Source organism: Protopterus annectens, chromosome 3.part1 (genome assembly GCF_019279795.1).
Source record: "Protopterus annectens isolate FY-2018-M chromosome 3.part1, PAN1.0, whole genome shotgun sequence".
In the NCBI taxonomy this organism is placed as follows: Eukaryota; Metazoa; Chordata; order Ceratodontiformes; family Protopteridae; genus Protopterus; species Protopterus annectens.
The window spans coordinates 1,536,655,219-1,536,681,675 of record NC_056732.1 but is presented as its reverse complement, the minus strand read 5'-3'; the positions used below and the strand labels follow the sequence as shown (position 1 = coordinate 1,536,681,675).

The following is a 26,457-nucleotide window of genomic DNA, read 5'->3' as shown; positions in this document are numbered from 1 at the left end:
CTAATACCATATGATTCCAATTTGCATCCAAAGTATCAGATCTCCAGCAATTAATATTTGTTAATTTATACATTACTGCAATCTTATGAGGAGTTGTAAAAGCTCCATGTAAATACTTGCAAGTAAATCATTTCCAATAAAGTGAAGACGTAGATTTACCTGTTAAGTATTTTTTATTTATATCTGAAAACTATTATTGATTTTAGTAGAGTAATTCAAAAAGTAAATTCAGAACAAAATAAAATCTGTTCTAATAATTCTATATATTTTAGATGAATAGGAGTTATATATTAAATTACTATTAATATTAAATAAAAATTCTAAAACTTTTAACATCTATTTCATAAATGAATCAAACACTATTTTATGTTGTCACTTTCAAAAATCTTTACATTTTTTTTTAAATCAACCAATTATCATTTCCTAAACTATATCTAGCTAGTAAATAATCTGGTGATTATACCATTTAGGAATTGATGCCAAAAGATTAAACTACTATCTTTAAGATCTAACATTTTATTCAAATTATATGCTTAAAAACATTCATTTTTAAATGCTATAGGAAACAATAAAAGTAAGATTATTGACTTTATAATTAGTATTCAAATATCTCTTGAATGTGGATAAGGTATAATTAACAAAAGTTGTAGGAATACAGTTACTATGGGCTGGATTCACGAAGGCTTGCACGGAGTCTAACAGTAGAGTAAGACTCCATGCAGCCAACATGTCCGCCGAGCGATCCAGGAACAGCCAGTAGGGGCGTGCAACAGAGCTCTCAAAACTAGTCCTACACAAACAGGGCTTGGATATGCAAATTACCTCAATTGCAGGCAAAAGCTATGCAAATGAGGTAATTTTGCGATCCAGGAAACCCAAACCTGTCCGAGTAGGAATAGTGTTAATTGCAGAAATGTACTCAGTTGACAACTGAATATGGTTCTGCAAATAGCAAAACGGAGCCGTGACAATTCCAAAAAAAGGATGCATTGACAGGAGGAAGCATGCCAATGGCCAAAAATACAGCCATTGGCAATGTTAAGTGATGCAAAATAAAAATAAAATAACTTTTTTTTTTCAACCCGATCTCCAGGGTTTAAGTGTAGTGCAGCGCCGCGCAAACATGCTGCACCCTAAAAAGCAGTGGATTTTATTGGTAATATGAATTTACAATGCAAGTGAATGACTGGCTGAAGACAACATGGCCACCGAGTAGAGGTTGCTAAGGGGGGAAGCTCAGTCTAAGAGATGTAACCAAGCATTAGTAGGCAACCCTATGCAAAGGAGGGTTAGGATAGTGAATCGCAAGTTTACATAGCAAATGAGCACAGTCAGTGGAGTGTTGTAGGAGTAGGATAAGGGGAGTAGCAGAGTAGAAGATAGGTGACATCACGAGTGGGGTATGTATGAAAGAAGTGAAGCTCATTGGAGCAGAATGGCATGTGTCAGCTGTCATTTACACATCATTGAAAGAGGTGTGTCAACAGGTAGGCTAGGTAAAGTCAAGAAATTGAAGGTGTATGACGTGGATAACACTAAAGTTTCTTGCTGAGCGGGTATGCGCGTGTGTGCGCACCTGTAAACCTGAGTAAGACAGTGTGCATGCATGTAAGCGTGAGTGCACATGTTTAAGCCAGAGTAAGCATGTATAAGGCTGTTTAAAGAGTTGCAACCACGTTTGCGCTGGTGTGCACACGTTTTAACAAGAATAAGCAAGTTTTAGTCCATGTAAGCATGTATGATTGCATGTGAGCTGCTGTGCACGTGTTTGTGCTTGTGTGTGCGGCGCTGCCCCCTGAGGAAACAGAAAGGAAAAAGGAAGCACAACAAATAGTAGGAAGCTACCAGGGAGTACTAGCAGAGCTAGCAGGTGAAAACAATCAGAATCAGGCAATTACATAGGCAGTACACTAGCCCAGCCCAGCACTTAAAACTCTGCAAACAACAGCCCATTATGTTTCTCACAAGAGACACTGCAACACTGCAGTAAGCTAATAGAAGTGAAAACTGAAAAATCATTACTGAGACAAAGAAATGTTAGGGGCTGCCATTGCTGTTATAAGGCGACATATGCAACATGCTGAGGGCGGTGACAATGCGAATGCTGCTGGACAACCCACAGTGAGGAGACAGAGAAGAGTGTACAGGCCCAGGGTAACCTACTGGGGCTACATGAGCTGGAGATAGTGGAGTGCTATAGAGTGGACAGAGACCTCTTGCAGCAAATTGTTGAGCTGTGCAGGCCACGCCTCACACACTGAACCAACAGAGGGGAACCCATCCCAGTGGAAACCAAGGTATGTGTTGGCCTAAAAATATTAGCAACAGGTACTTTCCAGAGACCAACTGGTGATATGATGGGGATATCACAGGCATCAGCATCCAGGGTACTGCAACAGTTCCTGGATGCCATGTCAGCACATGTCGGTGATCATGTATATTTCCCCAATTCCCGTGAGGTATTGGCCAGCAATATGTGCCTCTTCCAGCAAATAGCGGAATACCCTGAGGTAGTGGGTGCAATAGACCTCATGCACATATGCATCAAAGCACCAGCCTGCGAGCGGGGTAGGGTCTACTTCAACCGCAGGGGCTTCCCCTCCATCAACTGCCAGGTCATGTGTGATGCCCAGGGCATAATACTGAATGTGTGTGCTGGCTGCCCTGGAAGCTCCCATGATTCCCATATCTGGCATCTGACGCAGCTGTACCAGACATTTGCCAATGGGGACACCCACATGGTCACCTAGTGGGGGATGCTGGCTATGCACTGGAGCCGTGGATGATTTCACTCATCAGAAATGCACACACACCTGAACAGGAACGCCATAATGAGGCACACGCACAAACACGAAATGTAATCGAGCGTGTGTTTGGGCTGCTCAAGTCATGGTTCCGGTGCCTGGACACATCTGGTGGAGCTTTGCAGTACTCACCAACTACATGTACCCAAATTGTCATGGTATGTGCTATGCTACATAATATGATCCTGCAGAATCAGCTGCAGCAGGACCAGCATAGGCCTTGGCCAAACAGCCCCCCGCCATTACCAAGACCATCACAGGCAGAGCTTGACTCAGAGGAGGAACAACCTGAGCCTGCCCCAGTAGGCAGAATGAGGCATGCCCAGTATGCTTTGGCCTTGGCAAAGAGACAACACATAGCACATACACTGGCTCAGTAGGAACTCTGGAAATGATACCTCTCTCTGACTTGAACATATAGTAAAAGGGATGCCTAAGTTGACACTACCTGCTTTCAAACATGTATAGGGAGTGTAGTATGTGGATCCGACATAGGCAGCCCTGCAGCAGCACCTGAGGCATGATTGCCATGTGTTAAGCAATATAAAGCAGTGCTAAACAGCATTTACCACCATGTAGTATATGCAAACAAAATCGCACACACCAACTAGCACAACTGTGGTCAATGTTGAGTAATATTGGGCAACGTCCAGCAATGTTTGTGAATATTGAACAATGTCGGACACGCCTGGTCTAAGTAGGGCATAGCTGAACAAAAGCCATCATGCTCATATTTTCTCTACTGGCCCTTAAGCAGTCTGGTCTGCTCAGTATAAAAATATAAAGCAGTGATGGACTTCGAACCCAGGATACTGTGCACTATAGTTATAGTACTGAACCACTAAACCATGACAGTATTGCAGTGGTCAGCCTGTATGAAGACATGTTGATAAGTCTATGCAAAGTATCTCATGGAAACCCTGCAGGCACAGCATAATCCCTGCCGAGTTATGACACAAAGGTGAGTCCTGCAGTAAGAATAGAACCTGACTTCCAACACACACAGTATAAATGTTAATATTGGTCATGTTCACACACATCAACAAATGTAGTGGACCTCAGATAGCAACATACTGAAAGGTCACACTGGGCATGCTCACACACGAATAAATGTCAGGCAACAAAACATGGAAAGCCTGAACTGGGCATGCTCACACACTTAGGCCATGTCTGAGTACAGCAGTGGGCCACACATATCTGGCAGTTGCATGTGTTAACCCAGGAACTTCTCACTATCCAGCAATCCACCCTGTGCATACAGTCATATGACAACAGACACTAATATAGTGGAACCCTCTCATAATCAAATATTTTCTGCAGATACCTAAGTTGTTCATAGAAACTGGGAAAGCAAAGATGATAAAAACCTGCAAACAGTATCAGCAATAAATATTGTGCATCCTGAACATTATCATAGGTTCAGAGGTCGATACTAGGCTATCTGCCCTAGGGCATGTACAAGCCTAGCCAGAGTGTGTTTGGCTTTCGCAACCCTGTCAGATTACTACACTGTGCCTGTGAATAGTAGGTCACACAAGATAGCCCATGTACGTTTTGGCTAGTGTGCCTCTGTGTAGCAGGGACCCAGAAGATATCCCAGGGGTAAACATACGATCACCCATCCAGTTGTCAAGATGTCTCCTGTAGGTGGTCAGTGGGTGGCTCTGCCTATGTAAAACCTGGATTACAATCCGGAGTGAGTGGAGCCTCTGGGATAAGAATCTGTCCCTCCAGCATGTCCTATTAAATTCTGTGCTGAGGTATATCTTCCTGGAGTGTGTAGCTCTAAGGGAGTTGGATATCCTGAGGTGGAGCATGTCCAGTAATTCTAGGTTGGGTATTTTTGTAAACAACAGGCACAAATCATATCCAAGTAGGCGGTAAGCGACTGAGTAGAGCTGGAGTTACTGTATCCGAACTGTGCAGGGCATCCGTGTGAGTCCCTAGATCTGCTTGGTGAGGAACTTATCTGGCCATTACACTTGCTGCAGCTGTCAGATAAGGTACATCCCAAATGTGGCATTGTAACCAAGCATGGTTGTGATGAGTATAGGGGCACAATGACCTCACTTGATCTAGATGTGAAACCATATGGAATAAGGTGGGCTATATAGAAGGTCTGTCCAACCACTCTGGCAACATGATTGTCAAAGGCGACAGTACGAACAAGTCGTGTCCCCAAACCCCTAACAACTCCTACCATACGTAATGGATTACTACCTATGTGGTAATGTGTGGGCATGTTGTTATTCCCAAAGGGGATGAATATGCAACTAATGGCATTTAGTTGTAGGCCATGGCTCAGGCACCAGTCATCCATCTCTGTGAGACCCTGTTTGAGTATGCATGTGCCAGCTGGAGAGTTGATTATGGCACCCAGTTTGCAGTCATCTGCGAACATGGTCAGCCATATTCCCCCTGTGTTAGCCTGTACGTTAGACAAATATATACTGAATAAAAGAGGTCCCAGGACTGAGCCTTGTGGGATGCCACGTGTAACTGGTGTATAGTCAGACATGGCACCTGCAATTCTGACCATGTGGGTGCTATCCCTGATCCAGGTAACAATCCATCGTGTGAGATATGTGTCCATATCGACGCTGGTGAGCCTATGCATAATGGCTGAGTGGGGTATTGTGTTGAAGGGTTTTGCAAGGTCCAGGTAGGCTGTGTGGTCAACCGTCCCTACGTCGATGGACCTGGTAACCGTTTAAAGAATACAAACAGGTTCAAGAGGCAAGATCTGCCCACAACAACACTGAAATGTGTAGGACACAGTGTCTGTAGGTTCCCGATGTCTATGTGTATGAGTGCCATGACAATACGCTCCATAGCTTTGCAGAACAGGCTAATTAGGCTTATAGGGTGATATTGTCTGTGGTCCGTTGTGGCACCAACTCTGTGGAGTGGGACCACTGTCGCTGTACGCCATTCCTTGGGTACATATCCTGTAGTAACTCCGATACTGAACAATGACATAATGTGAGGGTTACGTCTGTCATGAAGCTCATGTAAGATGTAGGCCGGGACACCGTCTGGTCCCATTGATGCTGTGTTGTCTGCTTTGGGGAGGGCAGCACTCACCTGTTAAGTTGTGATGTCAGGGAGGATACACTCTGTTGGGATGGATAGTTGCTCCTTAGGGGTGATGGGGGGAGAAATCTGCACTGAACCTGTTTGCCAGGATGTTGGCAATGTCAGTGGGTTCAGGGTATTTTTAGTCAGTATGCATTAACTCACAGCATATCAGTGAGTGTCCACCCAGGTTCCTGACATAAATGAAGAAGGCCTTGTGATTGTCCTATGTGTCTGGTGCAATTGTCCACTAAAAGTGGCCCTTAGATAAATTCATGAGTGATCGTAGCTGTCTGCTAGTACAGATCACAGATGCCTTCCCTGTCTGGGATTACGCTCTATCATGTAGTAGCTTCCTCCAGTCGTTGTATAGCTTATTAATGGCTGCTGTCTACCAGACATGTCCCCTGCCATTGGAGGAGTGAGTCCTGTTGTTATTTGGGTAGCACAATCCATGCAGTCCACTAGGTGTCCATAGAATGAGTATGTAAAGGATACAGCAGTCTGAGCAGTATTTACCACTGTCCCAGGGTCTCTGAAGGATACCACCTTGCTTTGGTGAAGTGAGACGTTGGCTTATGAGGAGTTCACCAAGATTACCCAGGATGGGTGTGGGGACGGGATATGGATGTCCAGTGAGATCAATGTATGTTCTGACCTTACCAATGAGGGGTATATCGCTGGTGTGGAACACAGAGTCCCCATGTTGGTGATGATCATGTCCAATATGTTTTCCCCTCTTGTGGGTGTGGTGACCGGTTGTGCCATAGCATATGAGTTTACAAATAGTAGTGACTGTTGGGCGAGGGTGTTGGGGCTTGAGTAGTATCCCCAGTCAATGTTTGGGTATTTGAAGTCACCCAATATAATTGTGTTTGGCGAGACCTTCATATTCTCCATTGTTCCCAGGAAAGCTGAGTGTGGTTCCTGAATTTGGGAGGGTGGTCTGTAGCAGGCAACAAACTGAAAGGCAGTTTGCACAATGTTAGTTGCATATGTATGGTCTGTGATGCTTTGTGCAGTGCTACTAACCCAGAGGTGTGTGTATCTGTGATGTATATGGATGCACCCCCTATTTGTGTTGTCTGTTCCGAGTCTTGTGGTCAGAAAGCATGGTACAAAACATAACCTGGTAGTGCTGGTGTGCATTTGTGAGCCTGAACTAGGCATCTGTTAGTGCACAGATATCGCTATTCTCCATACTGAGGAGAGTCCTGAGTGGGCGCAATTTGAGGGTAACACATCTGGTGTTGAGCAGCATTACCCTTAGTTTCATTTACTCTGTAATGTCTATAGAGGTGGGTTTGTCTTTTGAGCCCTGCTTAAAAAAGGCACTATGGTGGTAGCAAGAGCCTTAGCCAGTATTCGAAAGTCCAAGGGTGACAGGTGCAAGCTGTCCATAGCAAAGCTACGTGGCATGTCGAGCATGGCACCCCAGGCTGACAGACACTGGATCCTCTTTGAATGACACCAATATGTTAGCCAACTGTTAAATGTGATAAGTTTGTCTGTATATTGTGACATCATATTTGGTGAGTGTAACATGCTAGACAAGGTCAGGGTCATACTGGCCTGGGCTACATGATCAGAGAGTTCCTCTATATATCATGTCATGTGGTCCAGGGAGGAACGTCTGAGGTTTTACGCACCAGCATGGACAATGATGGAGCCAGTCCTGTACTTGCTTTGGAGTGACCTGAGTGCATGTGTTATGTGGCAGATCCTGGCACCCGACAGACAGCACAAAGTGACTATTCCCTTGTTTGGCCTGGTGAGTGGGACGTCAGTGTGTCTGACAATGTGTCACCTATTACAAGTGTATTCGGTGTGTTGTTTAGCCTGAAGGGCAGTGACTGTGTGGCACACTGACATTGTGAATTATGTGATATGTGGGTATTGTAGTGGGGTAGCAGTTGTTTGTGTGTCTGCTTTGGAGGTCTCTGCTGCTTAGGCAGAGTTTATTTAGAGCCTCTGAGTATGTTTATGTATGATAATGTGGTTTGATTGCTGCCACTATAGGTTTATGTGAGACTGATATGTGGTGTGTGTGGTTACCTTCACCACCTGATAGACTGTGCCAGTCATGGGTCGAGAGAGCTCAGCCTCCTGTATGTCTATATAGGTGCATCTCACACCTTGTTGGGAGGAGGACAGGGTTGTCTGTGTACATGAGGCAGATGTGACATTGTGTCAGAATCACAATATTCACCAGCTGTACTGGAGAGTACACACGAAACCGACCCCTGGACATGCCAGGATATTATGATGACATACTCCGTAGCCTGATCACAAAGGATCAGTAGGGTGCTGAGTGTGTAAAAGAGTATAACAGGGATTAGTGCTCAGGTTTGTTGGTGTTTTGTAAAGAGTAGCTGAGAAGGAGTCCAGACTGAATCATGACACCTCCTTCAGCTATATCATAAATAGCAATGTACACTCATATATGTCCTGAGTCAGGGCAAACTGTACCTGACTGACAATGCCGACATCCTGTCAGAGCGGCCCATATATACATACCCAATTCCCACTGATGATAGTCCCTATCATCATACCAGGAGATATCACCTGTAGAATGGCTGAACAGTTCCCCCCAAAGCCAAAAGCATGGCAGCAATTGGATTACATTGTTTCCCAATATGTGTCATGTATGAACTACAGAACAAACAGACCCTGCACCTGAACAGTCAGTTGAGCCTCACCCTCTCCACAGGATCTGGAACCGTTGAATGTGTTACAACAACATATGGCACTCCCCACAAGTGTTGGTGCACAACACACCATGGGAAGTATAGTCCAGTAAGCCTATGAAGTCTGATCTGCAAGGCCATGGAGTCCACCATGGTTGAAGTCATAAACAGAGCTATTGGAAGTTGACAAACACACAACCCTACCAACTGTGGTATGCTCATGTGCAGATGCAGATAATAATTCTGAAACATGCTAGATTGTTTGCAAGGCAGCCACCCAGGACATACATCACTGAACAGAGCTACACATGTCCCACATAGACTTTGAATAGCCCTTTTTCAACATCCCAGACATATGTCGTATCCACAAAAACCAACATTGTGTGCATAAATATGTGTTGACATATGAAGGAATGTCAATGAGTCCACAGATAGATCACACAAGGTAAGAATTATGGGGTCCTGTTCAAGCTGTTGACACCTGCCGACCCACATGGCTCATTCCTGGAATTGCATAAAACAAAGTGTACACACATTACCATGTCCAGTCTGATGATATCAGCATCCTACAAATATAGCAGGAGAAAAGAAGCCACTCAATAAAGCATATAGCGTGCCATGTCAATGCGTATCTCTCTAGTATCATAACATAGTTAGGTAGGGGTTTGAATCCTGCAAACCCTGACAGTGTATGTTTGGGTGTGTGATGTCCTTTCAGAGGATTGCCCTTTTTAGAGACTGGGAAAACACATTAAAAGAGGTAGATTCCTCTTTGGAAAGTCTGATGGTGTCAGCATCCTACAAATATAGCAGGAGAAAAAAACCACCCAATAAAGCATATAGTGTGCCGTGTTAATGCGTATCTTTCGAGTATTATAACATAATTAGATAGGGGTTTGAATCCTGCAAACGCTAACAGTGTGTGTTTGGGTGTGTGGGGGGGGTGTAAGTGTGTGATTTCCTTTGAGAGGAGTGCCCTTTTTGGAGACTGGGAAAACACATTAAAAGAGGTACATTCCTCTTTGGAAAGTCTGATGATGTCAGCATCCTACAAATATAGCAGGAGAAGAAAAACCACCCAATAAAGCATATAACATGATGTGTTAATGCGTATCTCTCCAGTATCCTAACATAGTTCGGTAGGGGTTTGAATCCTGTAAACACTGACAGTGTGTGTATGTGTGCGATTTCCTTTGACCGGAGTGCCCATTTTGGAGACTGGGAAAACACATTAAAAGAGGTACATTCCTCTTTGGAAAGTCTGATGATGTCAGCATCCTACAAATATAGCATAATAAAAGAAATGACCCCTTAAAGCATATAGCGCGCCCTGTTAATGCATATCTCACTAGTATCAAAACATAGCTAGATAGGAGTTTGAATCCTGCAATTGCTGAGTGTGTGTGACACAGTTCGTCAAAGTAGTGTGGTTTTTGCTTTTACAATGGTATGACATATCATGATTAAAACAGTATGTGCATTGCACACATCAGGTATCTGCATGGCAAATAAATATGTGTACATGTGACCTCAATCAGTACATAGGTGTGAAGCCTGCATACTACATGAATACATTTGTTACCTTTGACAGATTTTGCCGCTGCTTCTCAGATCGTAGGTCACATATGTATGTATGTGACAATGCCGGCCACTTTAGTGATCTGTGGCCAAGGTCATCTGTGCCACACACACCCATGACAGTTACTATAGAGTGGTGTGAGTGAGGGTATATGCCTGGGGTATATGTCAGACATGTTCATACACAACGACTGGCAATAATGGACAGTCATTATAGGTGTACAACAGCCTTGTGGATATGCATTCAGGCCCCCAATGTCTTATGTGATACACCGAGGGACTCCACAATACCTATGGATATGTGGATACCAAGGGACAGATGACATAACACGTGGCTGTATGTACACATTGGTACCCAACATACATGTTGAGGGCTACCACCTATGTGGTACTGTCGGGATAGTATTTATAGTAAATGTGGATGACTATGACATAGTCGGCTTACTGCTATACAGCATGTATCGGACAACAGGTATCTGTCTGTATGATACCCTTGTGTAGGATATGCGTCTCATCCAGGGAATGCATTGTAGGCCAATGCATGCATTTCCAGATGTGGATGGACATATCCCTAGTCTGTTTGCATGTACCTAAGAGGGCTATATGCCAAACAGGTGTGGTCCCAGGAATGGGTGGCGGTCAATACCACCGGTTACTGTTATAGTATAGTACCGGAAGGATCCAACTGTTACTGAGTTCCCTACAACTGTGTGTCATTTGTCAGGACATCATCTAATGATTGGTTATAGTCATGCTGTTGAGGTTGTGTATACTACCAGACTGCAAATCATTGACAGATATTAACAGTATCACCCACAGCATAGTGTCAACCCATGCCATACACACATGTGTACCCATGTTAGTACATATCTGTAATAGAATGCATACTGGCCATCGAAAGATACTATGAGATGTTAATGTGTACAACAGGGTATGTCACATGTCCCATGTGTCCACTATGCACGTACATGCATGACTTTTTAAATAATGACTTTTTTGAAGATTTTATAATAATATTATTTAATGGGTTTTAATTTGAGAAGAATAAAGAACTATAATGTTGATTTGATAAATTTTAGCAAGCTTTTTAAATGAAGTATGGGTATAATTATGGTCTTAAGTACTTTTATAACTTATTGGTAAATTACTTAATTGTATAATAAACTGATTAATTGGTTATATTTAAATATTGGTCCTCCTGAAACAGGCTGGTCATCTGATGAAGTCTATGTATGAGACGAAAACGCATGGTGGAATATCTAAGGCGTTTATGTATTTTCAAGTATTTGTTTTTCGTTCTGTTTCATACTGTTTGTGGATTTGGTGGTTGAATAAAGCTTTATAGTGGATTGTACATTATCTCCATTTCTGCACCTTGCTTTTGGAATATTCCCATTAACTCAACACACCAAGGTTCCAACAGTTGAACAGCAAGCATAACACATGCATATATTGAACGACAGTGGATATTCCAACAGCATGCAGGGATGTTTCGTAGCAAAAGGCCACCATGATTGTGGTGTTTGAACAGGGCACATACATCAACATGAATGCAAATATTTATAGAATAATAGGACATATGTCCCAACAAATATTTAAGATTACACATACCCATTGAGGTGTGGAATTGCATGGCTTATGCACATACAGTAGGGTGTAGAAAAAAACCTCAATTAACATCTTATAATTACTTTTAGTCTGCACTACATTCCTAGTGACTGCAAGTGTATATCCCCTACATGTATTATTACACTTGCCACCATGCATTAGGTTGTGTAATGGGTTTGGCTAGTTCAATATATACCTGACCTATATCTGACATACTAACTGTCCAAGATGCAGACGTTACTGCTACATATTTCTTGTTTGCATTTATATTTCTTTATCTACATATCTGGATGTTTTCACATGACATTTTCACTTCAATTTGTATAGAACCCTGCATTTCTTGAAGCACACTCACATTTCTGGGGAACAAATTAACATGCTACTCGTGTGCCAGATTTACTTATGCATGCCAGCCAGTAACTGACTGTTGAGGACTGTATATATGCTTCACAGCTACTAGCACTTCCATCACCCACTTTAGATGGGACTGCACAACTCTGGTTTGCCAGCACTTTTCAAAACAGTACTATTTGTATAATGCAAGGGTACAACAACATTTCAAACTAAGTGACACAGACACACTCCGGGTTTTAGACCTTTATTACTGACATTACACACTTTTCCACAGGCTCGCTCCTTTATTTGTTATAACAGTGCATATGAAAGATATATTCAAGACATATTATACCTTTATTAATAGGTTAGAACACTCTCTTTTTCAGGCTCACTCACTTATTTTATATGACAGTACCTACAGAGATATTATCCCAGACATATTTTACCTTTCTTAATGGGTTATTACACTCTTTTTCTGTCTCTCTGACTTTTTTATCTGACAGTACATGCAGAAGACTTATTCAGGCCATTTTATGGCTGTATTATTGGACTACAACACTTTATTTCATGCTCTCTCCCCTATTTTATATAACAATACATGCAGAATAATCACTAACCTGCCTGGTGGCGCAGCCTTAGCAGCCTATCTGCATAGGCTTGCTGATTCGCAGCACGGTCTCCTGCAGCTGTAAAGTAAATGAAGGGATATTGAGACATACCTATCAATGAAGGGATATTGAGACATACCTATCCATTATAGAGAATCAATTATCAATTCTTACATACTGCATTCCATGGCTACCTACTCAGTTGTGGGGCATCTTGCATCCCACGGGCCTCCTGTATCCATTGGTTCAGGTGGTCCTGCTTCCATCTCTTCAGGTCTGCATGGTGGTGACGGACCTGCTCACCAGTCCAAGGAACGCCTCTGACACTGGTGAGGTCAGGAGCTAACCGGTTCCAAGCCTCTGCCTTGTACTCCATCCCTTGGAACTGGCCCTGCAGGAGTCTTGACTCATGACAGTGGACAAGGAGCCAAACCATGTATTTCGACTCCTCGATGCGCCAACGTTGCACTCGGAAGTGTGTACCCTCTCCAGCACCAGCCATTCTAACTGCAGATGTGAGCTACAATCAGTTATGGTGAGTATTCCCGCCTATGGGGTTTAAATATGCCGCATTTCCCACACTTTTTTGTGATTGGCCATTTTTGAAAATTCGCGGCTGACTGCAGACCTGCTTAGTAATGGTTAATCTACCATTTCTAAGTATATGTATATTAACAGTGGCTGCTTCTCCTAAGCTGTCATGGCTTAGTGGTTCTGTACTTTGATTATGATGCGCAGAGTCCTGGGTTCAAACCTTGTCATTTATTTTATTTTAATACTGTCCAGACAGGCTAGGGGGTGTGGCTGCATTTAAGGAACTTTGCTCTACATTGCTCCACGGTGCCCTACGGTGCCCTGGTTGGTGCGGCGTGCATGTCTGCGTAAACACATTGCACTGGTCAAAGCGCTATTAAACTACGGGCACCTCTATTGTGCTGGGTAAAGCGCTCTTAAACTTTGGGCAACTCTATTGCTCTAGGTAAAGCACTCTTAAACTTTGGGCAACTCTATTGTGCTGGGTAAAGCGCTCTTAAACTTTGGGCAACTCTATTACACTGGGTAAAGCGCTATTAAACTATGGGCAACTCTATTGCGCTGGGTAAATTGCTGCTTAACTGCGGGCAATTATATATCAGGATCCTTTAAAAATATATATTTTGTTCACTGATACATTGGCCATTTCACTGCTTTTTACTAATATTTTAATCATATATGTCAGGTATTATTTCATACACTGATTTAAAACATAAGTAAGAAGGGGAGTGGTGGGACTCGAACCGTGCATGCCTCCTCTTCGGGCGAACACTCTACCATTACACTATTGCATGTGATTTGGATAAACACTCTTTCTTATGCTCTTCCATGTCAGAATTGCTAACTACAGCAAAGCAATGGGTACACCCGCACACACGCACGCAAATACGGGCAGCTATTTCGGGAATTTAAAAAAAATAAAATTAATGTTTTACTTTTTATAACTGTGATGGGGGTTTACAATGTCAGGGAGTGTGGTGATGGGTGCAAGGACATTTGAGCGAACTCGCTCTTGTGTGTTTTCATTTTACTTTTCCAACCCTTGCAGGGGCATGGACATTTAGACTGCTCGGCAGTCAAACACACCCCCTGCTTTCCTACACGGTCTGTGTAAGACTTATGGTTGAGTCAGTGTGCCCTCATGAATATTCATGGCACGCTGACGTGATACCATTCAACTGCAGCCTCCGAGTAAGACTTATTAAGTCTTACACGGAGGATTTGTGAATCTGGGGGTATGAGTCATACAACGTATTTTAGAATCCAGAAAAATGTATTAATTACAGTTTGTATATGAGTCTCTACTGTAGTTTTATTATTGACAAGTACAATTCTCCCAATAATTAATTTCTATTTGGAATCATATGAAAAATTGAGCCATTGAGCTATAATTTGATTGATAGGTAATTTAGCATATATTTGGAAAACCTAAACCACCTTCATCCCAGCTTTTTGTGTGCCATTCAAAAGATACCCTTGGTTTATTAGGATAACATAAGATTTTAAGAAGGATAAAGTTTATTTTTATAAAAAAAAAATCATTTGATGGAGCTAGAATTAGCAACAGTACATAAAACAAGGTTTTTGGTAGAACTGCCATTTTCATTAAAGGAAGTCTATCTTCCATAGTGTAAAATAATTTATTCCATCTTGTGGTTAATTGAGTAACTATATTAATTATGTTTCTATAATTTACTAACAATAATTATTTACAGTTAGATGTTATGATAATTCCAAGATATTTAATTTGTGTATGGTCCCACTTAAAATTACTATATATTTTAGTGCAGATCTTCGGTTCTTATTCCTTAGTAGCATGTTAGTTTTACAGTGTTTAAATGTCAAACTTGAAATCTCTTCAAAATATTTCATAGAATTCACTATACATTTTAAAGATGATTATATATTACCAATAGTAAGTAAAATATCATCTGTGTATAGTTGCATTTTATGTGCAAAATGGCAAGAGTCTCTCTCAGAATATCTACACAATAAAACAGGGATCCCTCAAGGTTCCATCCTTGGTCCCCTTCTTTTCACATCTTTATAAATAACCTCCACATCGCTTCCTGCCAAAGCACCATTATCCAATACACTGATGACTCAACTATCATTTCCTCCTCTAAGAATATAACACACCTCAGACACATAATCCAAATGAATGTTTCACCTGTCAAAACCTGGCTAAATAATGCATAACTCCTACTAAACCCACACAAAACCAGATTATTTCTCTTCACACCAAAATTATACTCTATTGACTTTAAAATATATTCCCTTATCAACACAGAAATTGAAGTGGTCCCATATGCTAAACTTGTAGGGATAAAAAAAGACAATAAACTAACCTTTGACATGCATATTCATAATACCATTAAAAAATGCACCAGAAATTAGGAATGCTATATCAACACACTTTATGGACCCAGACACAAAAAGAACACTGGCCACCACATACCTACTACCGTCTTTACTATATGGTACCCCTACACTTGCCAACCTCCAAATCACATTAACAAATACACTGGAATCCTGTTACAATAAAATTTAAAAATTTGCAACAGGATTACCATTCCATAAGCACCATTGCACAGCTCTTACGTCTCTTAACTGGCTCACACTACCCCAACAGCTAACCTACCAACAACTAACAATGGCCCAGAAAATCATCTATAATTTTGAAATATGCTCATCGATAAATTCTTTTCTCCAACTCTATATACCTAATTGAACTCACCACTCTGAAGATAAGCATCCATTAGTTCTATAGAAACCAAACAAAGTTTCTGGTCAATCCATTTACTCATATTCTGTAACTTGTAACTAAAATATGGAATGCACTACCTTTAGACATTAGCAAGGATAAGAAAATGTCCCTCAGAAGAACCAGAGGTAAATCCCAAAGATGAAAAAAGAAATCCAAACCAACGTGTAGCTAGACAAAATGATGCTTTAATAACACATAAAAAATCAACATGCACAAAGCCCTTCAGACTGAGTGCTTTCACCTACTAACAGTCAGGCATCATCTAGAATTATACCATCTAAACCTGGAGCTCTATTAGTTTTAAGATTTTTAATTTGATCTTTTAATTCCTTAATTCCTTAAATGAAAAAAGCTTATCAATTCTATTTCTTTATTAGTTAACTTATAGTATATATTGTCTTTTAAAAAAACTAGCAACTAGACTATTGTTTTTCAAACTCCCAATATTATTATTTATTTCTTCATAATGATTCCTAAAGCATTATAATATATCAGTTAAATCTGTCACCACTTTATTTATACTTCCAAAATGTATAATAAATCTCTTTGATATGGTTTAAATTATTAATTTTCTTAGATCTAATGTTTATTTATTTAGGATTTTAAGAGTATGATTGTAATTTTAACTTTTCTAAATTTATTGAAAGATTCTGATTTAGTATGCCAACATATTTTGATTAAATGCTTCCAACTCTTAAGTTTGCTGACTTAACATTTGATTTTATATTTAACTTTAATTTATCTGTATTGGATTGTAATTCATGTAATTCTTTATTCCATTCTATTCTTTTACCTACTTACCACTTTTTAATTTTACCACTGAAATAAGCTTTCAATGTATCCCACAAAATGACCTCAGTAACCTCTTCATTATAATTAAAGTCTAAAAAATATTTTATCTAATTTATAAACAATTCTTTAAAACCATTAATCTTAATTATATATGCAGGTAGTTCCTAATAAAGTATTAAGTTATTAGGCTTTAATGTAATTTAAAAGTAATTGCATTGTGATCAGTTTAAGGACAAGAAACTAATTACACATCATCAGTTCTACCATACAAACTACTAGAAGTAAATTATCAATAATAGTTTGAATACCAAATACCATATCTAAAACACTAATGAGTATAATTAAGAGATTTAGATAATCTTAAATCTAAGATCATATTCAAAAGGATAGTCATATACTTGACAGTATCAGTTAGTCTCAGTGTTGCCAAACACCTCCAATTTATTAACCAGATATGCCCACTGGACACACAGTCTTTTTTGAGGGGTGATCTTAAAGCAATGACTGGTTAAGTGACTTGTTCAAGGTTGCACATTAGGCAAATGAGGGCTGTGGGAATCAAACTCTGTACCACAGGAACTACAGCTCACAGTCTTAACAATATGCACTGACTACAATCTTGCAGCTACTTTGTGATATCCAAAGTGATCTGGATGGATTATTACACTTTTATACCCTATGTATGGCAGCCTTATGCCAAGCGCTTCACTTCAAGCAGATACAAATTTTGTACATGATTCACCAAAGCTTGGATTAAATAAACTGTTCAACAAGAAACTAAAGCATCAGTGGTCAGTATCATAGACCAGGATTGTTAAAATATGGAGACAATTATTACTTTATGTCCTAGGTATAGGAGGCATTACAGTATTACATGGAGCCAATCAGGACCCATTAACTACCTTATATATTGTGTCTGCTATATGGGGGATGTATTGCAGTTGAGTTACAAAAACAAGACAGCACTTGTGCAGAAAGCATTACCTTTATTTTAAATTCATGAATTCCTATAAAGACCAAATCAACAGCAGCTTGCAGTCTTCTTCATTGTTCCTTTTAAAACTATTAATCACATAGGTTCATAGGTACATGCTAGGCTATTGATCTGTGAGAATCTTTAGAAGCCTAGTCTTAATCTCCTTACATAATATTATATGGGTATCAACACAAGGAATTTTGAGGTATGGAAGAAAAAAAAAGAAACTGGGAAAAGGAAAAAAAGTCTTAATATAGAAAAGTAGGGAATATTATCTAAATGCAGCAAAAGCTTAAGTCACACTGCCTTAAATCAAAGAATACATTATCAACGCATGTCAGAGATGCCTCTACCTATAACAAGAGTATCATCGTTAGAGAGTTTAATCAATGAGACCACATGATCATTCTCATGCTTCATGTGGATAACAAGGCTCCCTATTACTCTATCACAGACGCAGGTTGTCAAATGCATCTTTGTCGAACTGAAAAGCATGAAAAGGCAAAATAGCAAAGCGGCTTTTCAGCAAATTCTTTCCCTGGGAAAGAATTTGCTTGGCTGCTTTTGCTACTTTGCCATTTTTGGTACAGTAGTGCGATCTTGGAGTTGGTATATTTAAGTGGGGGTGTGTGGGGTGCACAGTCCCCCAGGTTGGGGGTGTGGGGGCTTGTTATGGTTTACAGTTTTTTTTTTTGTTTTTTTTTTTTGGAGCAGCGATTTTTTTTCCCTTGGAAAAAAATCATTTTTCTGAGGTTTCAACGTTGTAAGCTTTCACTTACATGGGGTCGATTATGTGTCGCTCACTCTTCTGAGCATGTGATATCATAATATAGACCCGGATAACAAATCCCTGACCACTTGTCAAGGGCCTTACAAAAATATTAGAAGCATTCTGCCACGTTAACTTAAAAAGAATACTTCACACTAAATCAAAGTTTACTTGCACACAGCAGGTTACATCACCTATGGGCCTCTCAATCTCTAATCTTAATCTCTCTCAGCTACTAATATCCAATATGTCACCCTCCCCCTGCCCACCCTACCATTATACCACAGCATTTCTACCATGATGTATACTTGAAATAAAACTTGTAAAACATATGCTTATCTCATAATTCTTATTATATATCTTTTGATTGCTACTGTATAGTTTTATCTTCTGTTTTTGATTTTCATGGCTTAGTGCACCCCCTTCCATTTTTTGTGAACTGTATAGTACCTTATTAAGTATTAAATGAAAACAACTAAAGATGCACAAATTCAATGTTCTAAAGCTCTGATGAGATGGCAAAGTATAGCAGTCACCTATAAGATGGGTTAAGATGTGAGACCTGACTTTGTATCAGAGATAAGACCATGGAAAACTCTGTTCAACAAAGGAAGGAATAGACAGAGGTTTTTATTGCTAATAACAGATGTATTTCTTTCTTACTTTGATGAATGTGCATAATAAGTCATGACACTGTCAATAAGTGAAACAAAAGTGGAAAGAACTTCAAGAATTCAGGGTTGGTGTAACTGGTAAAGTGTCTCACTCATGGACAGGCAGTACAGGGTTTGAGCCTTACCTTTAAAAGGAAAGATTGTAAAAGCCTAGTACAAGATTCCTAAGGCAAAATATAAAAATATCACTGCTGAGATTAAAAAAACGTGATGTAAGCTTCAGGAATGATCAATGAGTCCTACAGAAAGTCAAGTAGATGGTGTCTGAACCAGATGGATGCCTTAACATTTGTATAAATTTCCTGTAGCTGAACTCCATTTCTCCTATTGTCTGTTGCCTATCCTTTATTAGTTGCTCCGTCAGACATTTCATGACATTGGATCTAACAAATGGGTATTTTAATGTCTCACAGAGCATATAAAGGACAGGACAGAGTTTTTCATGTTGGAGAGACATTTCTAATACACCATTTTCATAGGTCCATAGGTTTAACTTAACACTTGCTCAGCACTGTCTTCTACCATGTGGGTTACCCAAGTAATTTACAGTATGTTAATGACAGGTAAAAGGCATTCACTTGAGATATGCTCATTTCTCCTTTAGACATAAAAATCATCTTACATATCTCCTATGAAAGTGTTGCAAGCTCTGTGGGTGCTGCTTGTTCAACAGAATTCTATAATTATGTAAAAATTACCAAAACAATTAAGAGAACACAGCTATCTCCTTCTAGTTCAGCAAGATGGCATTGGTAGTACTGTGCTTGGGGGAGAGAGATGTCTTCAAACATTATTTTCTCTAACAACAAGGTATATTATATCTGAACACATTTGCTTTTAACCAATGCAGGTAGAAAAAGTACAGGCCAAGTTTCTCAGAATTCTAATAAAATTCACAGAAAAATGTTTAGATTGCCAAGACTATTACTACAGTTCTGACTTCATTTGAAAAATTAACTTTTTTCCTGGAAATTATGTTGAAAAGCAACATCTGTTAAATGAAAACATCCTAAGCTATCTATATTAAAAGTGCACAATATGATACTTAAATAAATATCAAATGGTTAGAAGTGTTTCTCATTACTTGAAATGAAAACATCTACCATGTGCAGTACTTAAGTGGATTCAATTTGAGTCACTGCAAATCAATACTAAATGATTTTGAAGTAAGCAGATATCTTTTTTTCTGGAAGTAAACTAAATAAACTAGATCTGGATGGTGTTACAGAATACTTCATTGCAACGCTATCATTAAGGCTAAGATAAAAGTTACAGCCAGAATGGGGATGACTATGTTTTAGCAAAAAAATTAATGAATGTACTTTGTACTTTGTTATTGATATGCATTTACTAGATAAGTACAAGCACAGGTGACGTGGCAATTTGTTTCCTATATCTCAGATAAATAAGGTGCGGGAACACTATATTTCAGAATGTATATTAGAATCCTATTTTAACGTCAATTGGATTATTTTATGATGAGGAATTAAACAGATACACATTTTATTACAGAATTGGAGGCTATAATACACTCAATACAAATGGTTAGGGCTACCACAGAGGGGGAGTTGGTGAATAAGAGACATGCATAAGCCAACAGAAGGAAACATGGTATTAAACATTAGAAGGATGTTGTCAGTAATGATGGAAACTGTTTTAGTGTATTTAGTGTAGTCATCATGTACAGGAGTGCATTACAAAATATTTGGTTTGTCATTTTTAAGTAAGTCAGGTAGCCTGAAGTACGATATAAAACAAATGCAAGTTGAAAACGGTACAAAATGTCAAGTAAGGCAGATCCGGAAATGCAGATAGAAAATGCACAATTTTCAGCCAGGTGCAGATACACAGTAATGTTATAAAACATGTGTTTAGTTTTTCATACCAAAATCTTTGTTATCAGTATTTTGCATTTAGTGTACTTTATGTGCAATTATATTTTCTTAAGAGCAGCACTCATATTAGCTTTTGTGTTATTTTATTATGTGTATCAATGCCATTGCTAGCTAGGTACAAACTTATTGTTTCAAGTGAATTATTCATGTTTGCAGCCAAACATCTCATACAAAAATATATTACTTTCTTGAAAGAAAGAGAACATAAATGAAAGAGCTCACAAAGAAGCATTCATTCTGTAACTCAAAAGAAAACAAATGGGATGCAATTTAAAGTGAATAGTAAATGTTCTTCAGTGTGTTTTCACATCTTAGAGATAACCTCTTAAAATGATTTCTGTTTCTCAGTTCCAGACAGCATTTTATTATTGCATGATTATAAACCATTTTAAAACCCATACCTTTAATAATGATAACTCAAGTAAGTGAAAAGGCTATGGGCCAGATTCACAAAGGCATGCATGCAGTCTAAGAGTAGAGTAAGACTCCATGCAGCCAACATGTCCGCCGAGCGATCCAGGAATAGCCGGTAGGGGCGTGCAACAGAGCTCCTAAAACGAGTCTTACACGAACAGGGCTTGGATATGCAAATTACCTCATTTGCAGGTGAAAACTATGCAAATGAGGTAAATTTGCGACCCAGGAAACCCAAACCTGTCCGAATAAGAGTAGTGTTATTTGCAGAAATGTACTCCATTGACAACTGAGTACGATACTGCAAATAGCAAAACGGAGCCGTGACAGCTCCAAAAAAAGAATGCATCCAGTTGAGGAAGCTTGCCAATGGCCCAAAATATGGCCATTGGCAATGTTCACCGATGTAAAATAAAACTGAAATAATTTTTTTTTATCCTGATCTCTGGTGTGTAAGCGTAGCGCAGCGCAGCGCAGTGCAAATGCGCTGCACTCTAAAAACCAGAAAACCAATAATTAAAATCCACAAATGTGGATTTTATTGTAATACTTAATTTACAATGCAAGGGAATGGCAGGTTGAAGACAACATGGCTACCGAGTAGAGGTTGCTAAGGGGGGAAGCTCAGACTAAGAGATGTAACCAAGCATTAGTAGGCAATCCTATGCAAATGAGGGTTAGAATAGTGAATCCCAAGTTTACATAGCAAATGAGCACAGTCAGTGGAGTGTAGGAGTAGGATAAGGGGAGTAACAGAGTCGAAGATGGGTGACATCACGAGGGAGGTATGTATGAAGGAAGTGAAGCTCATTGGAGCAGAGTGGCATGTGTCTGCTGTCAGTTACACATCACTGGAAGAGGTGTGTCAACAGGTAGCCTAGCTAAAGGTAAGAAATTGAAGGTGTATGCCGTGGATAACACTAAAGTTTCTTGCTGAAGTGCCTGCAACGTGTATGCCCGTGGGTGCGCGCCTGTATATCCGAATAAGACTGTGTGCGCGCGTGTACCCCTGTGTGCGCGCGTTTAAGCTGGAGTAAGCATGTCTAAGGCTGTTTAAGGTTGTGTAAGCACGTTTGCACTGGTGTGCATGCGTTTTAGGAAGAATAAGCAAGTTTTAGTCCGTATAAGCATGTGTGCGCGCTTGTGAGCTGGTGTGCATGTGTTTGCACTTGTGTGCACGTCGCTGCCCCCCCTGAGGAAACAGAAAGGAAAAGGGAAGCACAACAAATAGTAGGAAGTTAACCAGGGAGTACTAGCAGAACTAGCAGGTGAAAACAATCAGAATCAGGCAATTACACAGTTAGTACACTAGCCCAGCCCAGCCCAGCACTTAAAACTCTGCAAACAACATTCCACTATGTTTCTCTCAAGAGACACTGCAACACTGCAGTAAGCTAATAGAAGTGAAAACTGAAAATGCTTTACTGAGACAAAGAAATGTTAGGGGCTGCCATTGCTGTTATAAGGCGACATATGCAACATGCTGAGGGTAGTGACAATGCGAATGCTGCTGGACAACCCACAGTGAGGAGACGGAGAAGAGTGTACAGGCCCATTGTAACCTATCATGGGCTACATGAGCTGGAGATAGCGGAGCGCTATAGAGTGGACAGAGACCTCTTGCAGCAAATTGTTGAGCTGTGCAGGCCATGCCTCACACACAGAACCAACAGAGGGGAACCCATCCCAGTGGAAACCAAGGTATGTGTTGGCCTAAGAGTATTAGCAACAGGTACCTTCCAGAGACCAACTGGTGATATGATGAGGATATCACAGGCATCAGCATCCAGGGTACTGCGCCACTTCCTGGATGACATGTCAGCACATGTCGGTGATCATGTATATTTCTCCAGTTCCTGTGAGGTATTGGCCAGCAATATGCATCTCTTCCAGTAAATAGCGGAATACCCTGAGGTAGTGGGTGCAATAGACTGCACGCACATATGCATCAAAGCACCAGCTGGTGAGTGGGATAGGGTCTACTTCAACCGCAAGGGCTTCCCCTCCATCAACTGCCAGGTCATGTGTGATGCCCAGGACATAATACTGAATGTGTGTGCTGGCGGCCCTGGAAGCTACCATGATTCCCATATCTGGCATCTGACACAGCTGTACCAGACATTTGCCAATGGGGACATCCCTCATGGTCACCTAGTGGGGGATGATGGCTATGCACTGGAGACTTGGCTGATGACACCCATCAGAAACACACACACACCTGAACAGGAACACCATAATGAGGCACACGCACAAACACAAAATGTAATCGAGCGTGTGTTTGGCCTGCTCAAGTCACGGTTCTGGTGCCTGGACACATCTGGTGGAGCCTTGCAGTACTCACCAACTACATGTACCCAAATTGTCATGGTATGTGCTATGCTACATAATATGATCCTGCGAAAACAGCTGCAGTAAGAGCAGCATAGGCCTGGGCCAAACAGCCCCCCACCATTGCCAAGGCCATCACAGGCAGAGTGTGACTCAGAGGAGGAACAACCTGAGCCTGCCCCAGTAGGCAGAAGGAGGCGTGCCCAGTATGCTTTAGCCTTGGCAAAGAGGCAACGCATAGCACATACACTGGCTCAGTAGGAACCCTGGAAATTATACCTCTCTCTGACTTGCACATATAGTAAAAGGGATGCCTAACTTGACACTACCTGTTTCCAAACATGTATAGGGAGTGCAGTATATGCATCCGACATAGGCAGCCCTGCAGCACCACCTGAGGCATGATTGCCATATGTTAAGCAATATAAAGCAGCTTTCACCAGCATTTAGTATATGTAAAGCAGTTGCACACACTAACACTAGCACAACTGTGGTCAATGTTGAGCAATATTGGGCAACGTTCAGCAATGTTGGTTAATGTTGAGCAATGTTGGACAAGCTTGGTCTACGTTGGGCATAGCTGAACAAAAGCCAACATGCTCATATTTGCTCCACTGGCCCTTAAGCAGTCTGGTCTGCTCAGTATGAAAATATAAAGCAGTGATAGGCTTTGAACCCAGGATACTGAGCACTATAGTCATAGTACTGAACCACTAAACCATGACAGTATTGCACTGGTCAGCCTGTATGAAGAAATGTTGATAAGTCAATGCAAAGTATCTCATGGAAACCCTGCAGGCACAGCATAATCCCTGTCGAGTTATGACACAAAGGTGAGCCCTGCAGTATGAATAGAACCTGATTTTCAACACACACATATAGTATAAATGTTAACATCAACAAATGTAGTGGACTTCAGACAGCAACATACTGAAAGGTCACACTGGGCATGGTCACACACTTGAATAAATGAGACAAATGTCAGGCAACAAAACACTGAAAGAACAGACTGGGCATGCTCACACACTTAGGCCATGTCTGAATACAGCAGTGGGCCACACATATCCGGCAGTTGCATGTGTTAACCCAGGAACCTCTCACTATTCACCAATCCGCCTTGTGCACACAGTTATATGACAACAGACACATATATAATATATTGGAACCCTGTCATAATAAAATATGTTCTGCAGGTACTTAGGTTGTTCATAGAAAGTGGGAAAGCAAAGAAGATAAAAAACCTGCAATCAGTATCATCAATGAACAATGTGCATCCCGAACATTACCATAGGTTGATACTAGGCTATCTGCCCTAGGGCATTTATAAGCCTAGCCAGAGTGTGTTTGGCTTTCGCAGCCCTGTTAGATTAGTGGACTGTGATTGTGAATAGTAGGTCACACAAGATAGGCCTTTTACATTTAGTTTATTGTGCCTTTGTCTAGCAGGGACCCAGAAGAGATCCCAGGTGTAAACATACGATCACCCATCCACTCGTCAATATGTCTCCTGTAGGGGGTCAGTGGGGGGGGGGGCTCTGCCTATGCGGGACTGGGATCCCATTCCAGAGTGAGGGGAGCCTCTGGGATATGAATGCGTCCCTCCAGCATGTCCTATTAATATCTGTGCTGAGGTGTAAGTCCCTGAAGCATGTAGCTCTAACAGATCCTAATATCCTGAGGTGGAGCATGTCCATTAATTCTGTGTTGGACATGGCTGTAAGCAACAGGCACAGATCGCATCCGAGTAGGCTGCAAGCGACTGAGAAGAGCTGGAGTTACTTTAGCCGAACTGCACAGGCATCTGTGTGAGTCCCTAGATCCACTTGGTGAGATACTTTTGTGGCCATTACAGTTGCTGCAGGTGTCGGGTAAGGTACATCCCAAATGGGACATTGTATCCAATCATGGGCCTTATGAGTATAGGGGCACAATGACTTTACTTGATCTAGATGTGAAACCTTTTGGGATAAGGTGGGCTATATAGAAGGTCTGTCTAACCACTTTGGCAATGTGATTGTCAAAGGCAAGATTACTAACTACTCGTGTCCCCAAATTCCTAACAACTTCTACCATACTTAATGTATTAACACCTATGTGGTAATGTGTGGGCACTTTGTTATTCCCAAATGGGATGACTATGCATTTAATGGCATTTAGCTGTAGGCCATGGCTCTGGCACCAGTTATCCATTTCTGTGAGACCCTTTTGGAGGATGTTTGTGCCAGCTGGAGAGTCAAATATGGCACCCAGTTTGCAGTAATCTGCGAACATGGTCAGCCATATTCCTCCTGTGTTAGCCTGTACGTCAGAGAAATATATACTGAATAAGAGAGGTCCCAGGACTGAGCCTTGTGGGACACCACATGTAACTGGTGTAGAGTCAGACATGGCACCTGCAATACTTACCATGTGGGTGCTATCCCTGTTCCAGTTAGCAATCCATCTTGTGACATATGTGTCGATATCTAAGCTGGTGAGCTTATGTATGATATCTGAGTGGGGTATTATTTTGAAGGTTTTTGCGAGTTCCAGGTTGGCTGTGTGAACTACCTTCCCTACGTCTATGGACCTGGTAACTGTTTAAAAAAGTCGACCATGTTCAAGAGGCAAGA

General features: G+C 40.9%; 1 protein-coding gene across 1 annotated transcript in view; it reads right to left on the bottom strand.

Annotated features, from left to right (window-relative positions):
- LOC122797800 (uncharacterized protein K02A2.6-like) overlaps nucleotides 1-26,457 on the bottom strand; it is a 38,504-nt gene that overhangs the window by 5,741 nt on the left and 6,306 nt on the right. The gene's annotated exons all lie outside the window — the stretch shown is intronic.